Below are 6,000 nucleotides of genomic sequence, written 5' to 3' on the forward strand. Positions count from 1 at the left end.
CAGATGCATGACGAATAGGTCCAGGGAGGTGATACTTCCCCTCTATCGGGCGCTGGTCAGACCTCAGTTGGAGTACTGCGTGCAATTCTGGGCGCCACACTTCAGGAAGGATGCGGATAACCTGGAGAGGGTCCAGAGAAGGGCCACTCGTATGGTCAAGGGCCTGCAGACCAAGCCCTACGTGGAGAGACTAGAGAAACTGGACCTTTTCAGCCTCCGCAAGAGAAGGTTTAGAGGCGACCTTGTGGCTGCCTATAAGTTCATCACGGGGGCACAGAAGGGAATTGGTGAGGATTTATTCACCAAGGTGCCCCCGGGGGTTACAAGAAACAATGGCCACAAGCTAGCAGAGAGCAGATTTAGACTGGACATTAGGAAGAACTTCTTCACAGTTCGAGTGGCCAAGGTCTGGAACGGGCTCCCAAGGGAGGTGGTGCTCTCCCCTACCCTGGGGGTCTTCAAGAAGAGGTTAGACAAGTATCTAGCTGGGGTCATCTAGACCCAGCACTCTTTCCTGCTTATGCAGGGGGTTGGACTTGATGATCTATTGAGGTCCCTTCTGACCCTAACATCTATGAATCTATGAATCTATAATTTCTTTCAACTTTAAAGTTCTTTACAGAGAGACTGATTGTGGGCTTGTGGCAGCCCTCGTGACAGACTGGCATGGGTCTCTCTGCCTCAGACAAGGTGGGAGGTACAGAGGAGATAAAGGAGTGGTTCTAGCTCACATGGGACATCTGGGGGCAAAGTAGGGACATATCCATGATCTTGGGCTCTTGTATTCCTTCACCACAACCTTCTCTTTCCTTAGCCATCCAGTCCAGAGCTGAGGGGGGAAGAGCAGCTTTGTGGCCCAAATGGCATCCCATCTCAGCCTACCTCTCCTTGCCAGACTCAGCAGTTCTTGCTAGTGCCAGAGACCTGGGTCTAATGTCCAGTCCAGCAGCCACAGGATCCAGATGTTTAATTACTATCTTTCCTCCTGACATTCACCCAGGCACTCCAGCATTACCTATAACTGGGGCTGAGGATACCTGTCCTCCACAGACAGGTCAGCACTAGGCTGATTCGCAATGATTTTTAAACAGGTGCTGCAGCGCCCTTGGGTGCTGTGAGATTCTTTTAAGGGTGCCATGAGGTGCTGCACAATATTACCATTGTTAGGCATGCAAGCACCTACACATGATTCATAAGAGATTTCAAAAGGGAAAGACAGAGCCCCCAGACCCTGGAAATCAGGTGGGGACAGAAGCATGTAGGCTGAAAGTATCCCCATCATCTTACTGCACATCATTCCCCACTGCTGGCAATGCCACTCTCTCATCATCTCACCGTTTCCCCCTGGGGTGGTAGGCTGCTCCCCAGGTCCACGTGCCCAAGGGACATGGATTCCATAGTGCCAAAAACATTCTGACCTGTTGTGGTCTTTCTTAGTCCTTTGCAACAAAAGCATCACCCTATTATTTTTCCATGGACATGAAACAAGTAAAAGCTATGACTGGCATTTTCCAAGGGTGCCTTGAGACTAAGGAGGTTGAGAACCACTGTACTAGTTGATAAGTGGAGGACAGCTACTTCCTATGCAGAGTTGCCTAATGCACTAAGGCATGCTCCAGGCATGCTCAGCTATGGCATGGGATTCCCCTTGCCCACAGTCCCACACCTCTGTGCTACATTAAACTAAGCACCATGTTGGTACATTCACACTCCATTTCACTGTCCTCTCCTACAGTTCCACTGCACATGAACCCCCTCAGCCACATTTCACTGCAACCTCCTCCTTCCATCTCATTTAATTGTACACAGTATGATCTCTATGATGTTTCATTGCACGCATGCCTATCCCTTCATATTTCACTGCACAAACTCCCCTCTCTCATCATCTTACTACACAACATTCCTCACTACTGGCAATATTAGCCTCTTGCCATTTTACCAGTTTCCCCCTAGCCTTCCAGGGAGGTAGCCTGCTCCCCAGATCCATATACCTAAGGGATAGTTGCTGAACTACTCACCACCATCTCATGCTCTCCTCTCTACCCCATATTCCCTGGAGGGGTCTCTGATGAGCTAGCAACCTCAACGGAAGGAGAGGAAGGAATTAGGTCATATGGGAGGGGGAGGGAGCAGGGACTGGGAGTGGGGAAAACAGACTGACCTCCCGCTTTTATCACACAGATTTTTTAGAGAAGGTCCCAATGCTTGGCATTCCACTTCCCCTCCTCTGTAAAGGAATCTCTGCTAGTGTGACTCCCAGAGCACTTCTGCTGTCAGTGAATGGGGTAGGAGTTGAGGGTGGGAGCCTTTCTCTTCCCCCTCACTGGTCCCAGAGATCCACAGGGTTTTGGGTAGGCCCTGATATTTAGTCCATTGTCCCTTCCATGTTGACAATTGTTGCACTATTATTAAATGCCTCACAATATTGGTCATTGTCCTTAAAGTGTCAGCTCCTGGAGTCAAGTGATTTCATAAAAATCTCAGCTTTCATTAAAGAAGAGAGGGCCTGTTAGATGAGATGGCTTTCATGTGGTTACAGAGCATGAAAGCTGGAAAGCAAGAAAACCAGAGGGCAAATGAACTGAATGCAACATTGGGGACTCATGATTTTAGAAGCTTGGGCTTGACTGCTTGGGCTTGACTGTGATGCTCACCTCATTTCAAAAGAAATGATGGAGGAGGCTCCAACCCCCTCAAATTCCCTATGTTCCATTCTTTCAATGTTTGGGCATAATGAATGATACCTCCCCCTACCTGTGAGATGGAAGACAGACAGGATAAAACTAGAGAGCATCTCCAGGAGTGTCCAGCAGTGGATTCATGTCTGCTAACCAGATTCTAAAGGCACACGAGACTATATTGTGACATCCTCCCTATTTAGGAGACTTAGGCCCCATCTCAAGCGATGAGTTCTTTGCAGAAACTAAAGGGAACTTGGTCCCTGAACCCAGACGTGCAATGTACTATGTTCTCTGTGCCAATACCAATAACCTTGGCTGTGAGGCCAGGTACAAACATCCCCTCTTTGTTTGCCTAAAGCATCACACAGTAGGCAGAGCATGGCCCTACAGTGATAGTGGCCTGGCAGTACATTCTAGGCTATGTCCTTGCAGACAGACTGGAAGATGCCTTTTCCTACCCTGAATTCCTTGGACTAGTATAATAGGCATGTAAGTGACTTGCTCTTCCCTAAAATATTGGGGAAACAGACTGATAAGAGGAAAATCCAGTAAAACATGGCAATAACCTCTCAGTGGAAGAGGATCATGACCTTTGATCAAAGTCCAGAAGGATACTCTGCTATGAACATGACAGATCCATACCAGCCTTCAGATCCCTGACCCAGCAGAAGGAGCCTCAGCCCCTAAGAGCTTCCACATACACTCAGGGTCCCCCTAGCACTGAGGTTCATTATCTCACCGGCAGAATGAAACCTTCCCATCACACCCTGACATGCCTAAAAACCTGACAGGATGCCTGAGAGCATCTGGCTTATCTGGGACACTCCAAGCATAGCTGAGCACTTCCTTCCCAGACTTACAGAAAACTTATGTGACTGAGAGCTGAAGCTGCCCTGCACAGAAGTTGCAGGCTACCAGATGTGTTTCAAACCACTCTACAAAATAATAATACTGATGATGGCAAGCACAGCATACAGTTTAAACTTCACATCCCTGTTCCAAGATCCACCCAGGACCATGGTTTTTATCAAAATGGTTATGGGTTACTGGCCTAGGGGTATAAACATGATGCCTGTGGGCAGTTCCAGTCAGGTAGACAGTTGGCATTCTGCTCTAGCTCTCACTAAGACACAAAGAAAGATCTTTTTAGGAAGGTCCAGTGAAATAAAACTGGGAATAAGCTGCCTCCTATTTGGAATGAATGCACATGCAAATGCCTATCCTCTGCCTCATATGCATGCAGACTAGACTTGTTCCTTGCATACAAGTGTTTGTCACTGACTCTACTGAGAGCTCTACCTGCTCACTCAGCTAGAGCTTCTTCACCCATGTAAAACTTCCTGTCAACTGCAGGAAGCCCATCTCCTCCATATGCAGATGCCACAGCACTTAAATTGGCACTAAGAGTATCTGAAGGAGAGGCCAAAGTCAAGGGAATGGCATTTTAACAACTTTGAGGCACAACGCTGTCCTGAGTATCATTCCTACCTGTGTAGAAACTGCACTTCTTCTAGTGGATGACATACACCGTTGACACGGCATAATACAACAACTTTCATATTAAAGCAGCTGAAGCTGAAACACACTCCTTGGAATGGCAATATAAGGGAGCCGAAAACAAAACACTCTTCAGTTTATAAAGCTAAAGCAGCATGCATGAAGCCAGCATTTGCTATTTGAGAAACATCCGTCCTTATAAAGTAAGGGACGTGTCCTCTAGCACTTCAACACTGTCTGAACCAGGCTGTTTTACTTCACAGAAGACAGACAAGCTTTTAGTATTGAAATGCAACAGAAACAAAAAACCCAGGTGTGGAGTGGCATAAAAGAAAAATTTCCTGTACCCAAATGTCTTTGAGGAAGAGAGTAGCTTATGGAGCCAATGACTCTCCAGCTTCTTAGCAAGCGGAAGAAAATGGAAAAAAAAAGAAAAAAAAAAAAAAGGAAAAAAATTCTATTACTGCTATACATTGTGGACAAAATTTAATCCTTATGTAATTCCACTGAATTCAATGGAGTTACACCAGCACTTCAATCTGTCCCCAGTACATATTAACTAGCACATCTAGAAGGGACTGAATTATCCTTGGTTCTAGCAAGGAGTAGAAAAATGCATCGTCTCCTCTAAAGATCTTTCCTTCAGAAGGAGGACAAATTAACAGTTCAATTCCAAGAGAGTTTGTTGCTCAAAATAGCTGCATACGTTTAAACAGCCAAGCTATCAAAAAACTTAAATCAAAGCAATATACCTGGAATGGCTCCCAGACCCCGCATCTTATATCAAGAGTCCCCAAAAAGTGACGATAAATGCATTGCATGCACAAGCACAAGGACTGTTAAAAGATTAGATTCCTGGTTCCCTTCTGAAGGCTCCTCAAGACAAGCAGGAAAGTTTATGGTGCCATTAAATGGAGAAGCAAGAGTCTCTGCCTACCTGAAAAACAAGTTCATCAAAGTTTCTTCCAAAACCCTTAAAGTCGGGAAAAAGGACTTCTTAGAATCGTTTAGTCTCAATAGTACTTCTGCATCTTCAAATGGAAGGGCTGGAGGGCTTTTTTTTAGAGTTGTTGGGGTGTAATTTTAATAAAGAGAACGGATCGGTTGGGAGTGGCAGAGGCTTCTCCAGCCGAGAGCCTCTGTTCTCTGGCAAAAAGCAAACTGCCTATTTTTATAATTCTCCTCCTTCGAGCTTGTGTCAGGGACATAGCTAAAAGGTGCTATTATCCCAGATATCCACAGGGAGTCGCTGTGGATCCACCAATTCCCACCAATCTAGGAATGGGACTCCTCCAACTGCAATCCTCTCCTGGACGCTGGCTGGACAGGGTGGGGTGCTGTTGCAGTTAGAGGAATTTTTTTAACAAGCCGGAAGAGAAATGTTATTTTCCATGCCCAGGGGCCTCTCTTGGTGGCTGGAATGGCTGCCCTGTGGATTTGTGCCATTCAAAGAGCATTACTCTTCCTTTAACTATTTCTCCTGTTTATAATGTGCCTTGGGTGGAATAATTCACACAAGCTGGAACATTTAAAACAGAAAGGCCTTGGATTTCTGCCTCCTGCAGCCTTCACCCATTCACCAGTGAGTCAGGGATCCTGGAGACACCCCACCACAGATTCTGCCACCCTCCTTTCGACAGGCTCTTAATTCACATTGCTGAGTTATGTTCAGCTCAGCCCAATGAAACACAGGGTGGGGCAAACACCCCAGCATGGTCCTTCTAGCACTTCAAAGCCCTAGGGAAGCTACATATTATTCCACAAGCAAGGGAATTGTTGGGCATCATCCCCTGTTTGGTTCCAGCTCTTTCGAATCACCTGA

The 6,000-nt window shown here is 46.4% G+C and overlaps 1 protein-coding gene across 2 annotated transcripts in view; it reads right to left on the bottom strand.

Moving 5' to 3' along the window:
- The window catches only part of COL6A2 (collagen type VI alpha 2 chain), a 45,848-nt gene extending 40,510 nt beyond the window's left edge, over positions 1-5,338 (bottom strand). Inside the window, exon 1 of one of the 2 annotated variants that reach the window (XM_006260989.4) lies at positions 5,116-5,337. The gene's annotated coding sequence lies outside the window, so the exon portion shown is untranslated. Of the gene's footprint in view, positions 1-5,115 lie in introns of both variants that reach the window. The other variant, XM_019492116.2, reaches the window with a different exon arrangement.
- Positions 5,339-6,000: the final 662 nt, after the last annotated feature.

This window comes from Alligator mississippiensis, chromosome 4, assembly GCF_030867095.1.
Source record: "Alligator mississippiensis isolate rAllMis1 chromosome 4, rAllMis1, whole genome shotgun sequence".
Taxonomy (NCBI): domain Eukaryota; kingdom Metazoa; phylum Chordata; order Crocodylia; family Alligatoridae; genus Alligator; species Alligator mississippiensis.